The sequence below is a fragment of the Petaurus breviceps genome, unplaced genomic scaffold, assembly GCF_028583685.1.
Source record: "Petaurus breviceps papuanus isolate PSGF00001 unplaced genomic scaffold, PetGlider_PUasm1.0 551, whole genome shotgun sequence".
Lineage (NCBI taxonomy): Eukaryota > Metazoa > Chordata > Mammalia > Diprotodontia > Petauridae > Petaurus > Petaurus breviceps.
The window spans coordinates 21,752,836-21,755,399 of record NW_027186372.1 but is presented as its reverse complement, the minus strand read 5'-3'; positions in this window follow the sequence as shown (position 1 = coordinate 21,755,399).

Below are 2,564 nucleotides of genomic sequence, written 5' to 3'. Positions count from 1 at the left end.
TCATGGGTTTTTTGGGTCTGTTTTTTCTTTTATAATATGCCCAATATGGAAATATGTTTTGTATGAGTGCATATGTATAACATATGAAATTGTTTACTATCTTGGGGCGGGGGGGGAGGAGACAGTAAAGGAGAGAATTTGGAACTCAAAATTGTAAAAAAAAATGAATGTTAAAATTGTTTTCTATATGTAATTGGGAGAAACATGAATTATTAAAAAAGTTAGTGGAGTTTTTTTAATATGTATTACTATAATGATAAGAAAACTGTACTGATAATCAAGAAATGTAGGTTTAAATCTTGGCATTGTAATTAACTCATTGTGTAACCTTGGGTAAATACATTATTTCCCCCACTGGGTTTCAATCTCTCCATCTATAAAATGGGTATGTGGATAAGGTTTCCAGGTTCATTCCAATTCTAACATTTGGTGAATTTGTACTACTCTAATTCGAGTGATATATGCTGATTACACCTTCCCTTCTGTTCCCTTTTTCCCCTTCCTGTAACCAAACAATTAATGCTTTAGATATCACCATTCCAAAATCTCACACAGAATCAATGTAAAAAAAAAAAGCCTTTCTAACACAATGAAACACTATGTAAATCCTTTTAAGATTTCTTTATTTATATTTTTAGTTCAAGAATTACACACTAGCCAACATTATTATATATTTACATGCTAAGACTGGCTGCGATAAATTTAAATTCAAGAAAATATCTTTTATGTTCTACTCATTTACAACAATCATTTTCTTTTACAACCTCACTTATCCCAGAGGTTAGCAGTTCCTTTGAGAAAAACATGAAAATCTGATGCAATGATAACTGCTAGTATTTTGCATTTTCTAGCTGTTGAAAAATGTGCATTATGTGCATATAAGAAAGGCTACAAGGTAATTAGTAAGGCTGATCATGACTACATTGTGAAGCAGAGTACTAAGTTAAAAAAAAGACATTAGAATTGTGCAGAGACATTAATAACAGAACCATTTAAACACCCATGCAAAGAAAAAAAAACAAGAAATTTAAATCATAGGCAATTTTGTTAGAATTCATCTCATTGTGTTGAGAATAAACTCAAAATACAGAACTGACTAAGGAGAAATAGGGGCACTTGGAACTCAGGAGAGATACAGACATATGGGGTAGGTCGATTGCCCCCCAAACATTGGTGACACAGAGAGACTGGGAGCAAATCCGAGAAGGAAAATGTGACAAGGAGAATGACTAAAAAGTGAAAACAAGGCAGTGTTTTCCATCAGTTCATTTTTTTCTCCTCATTCCCTAAAACACTTCAGAAAAAAAAGAAAAAGATGCCTGTTATGATGTTGCATATATCTGGAGAGATATTCTATTTATTTCTCCATGTAGCTGATAGATATTTCACAATGTTGTTCCCTTTTTTGCAATATTTTGTTTTTTGACAAAGCAGAAAAGGAAAATTTCTGAATGACTATGCCATTGATTCTTTTTAAACAAAGTTCCTAGTGCATTTTAAAAAGCTTTGCCTTTGGTGTTAAGCAGTGACTGGATAGCTTTCCCTTTATTTCCCACAATTCTGGAGTCTTTGGTTTTGAGGATCTATAGAAGGTCAGTCTTAAAAAAAAATCTACCAGAACTTATTTTTATTATAGATTTCTGGAACAAGCACTCTTCTCTGTAGTGAGATCAATATGACTTTCACTTTCTTTCAAAACTTAGTGCTTAGCTACAATCTTACCTCTTCTTTGACCTCTTCTGGGAAAAAAAAAAGAAAGACCATTTAGCTAACTGATTTGTACTGCTTCCTGCTTCCTGTCACAGCTGTACTCATTCTATTGTTGCATTACTTCTAATACTATAACAATTCCCACTGACTTAAAAAAAATAAAAAATAAGTTGAGACTCTGTTATCTGTAATCTTGAACTGTCTATGAAAAAGGGTGTTTAAATTACTCTGTTTGGGCACTGCAATTATAGTACTTAATAAAATAAAAAAAAGAAAATCACTAAACAATTACTGAATCTACTGACTGCTCATTTACAGCTTAATTATTTACAGGGTTTTAGGACACAGTTTGCCTAAATCATAGGAGAGAATTAGCATTTTTGCCTTACCATAAAGTACAAATTAGAAGTTAAAAATGTTTAAGAAATCTGATGATATTTACAGATGTTCAGCTGGACTTATAATTGCACACATTACACTTCTATATACACAGAGCAAAATGGTTATGCTCACAACTGTTAAGAATAGTTTACCCTGGCCAACCCATAAGTTTGTTTTCCTAGAAAGATTTGGTAGCGTAACTTTCCCTTGGTTTCCGTAGGATGCTTGTTCAAATTTTTTTTTTAATTGCTAGTGGACAATTTTTTTAAGACAGAAAGGGAAAAAGAGAAAGAGAGAGAGAGAGACAGAGAGAGAGAGAGAGAGACAGAGAGAGAGAGAGAGACAGAGAGAGAGAGACAGAGAGAGAGAGAGAGACAGAGAGACAGAGAGACAGAGACAGAGAGACAGAGAGACAGAGACAGACAGACAGAGACAGAGACAGAGAGAGAGACAGAGACAGAGAGACAGAGACA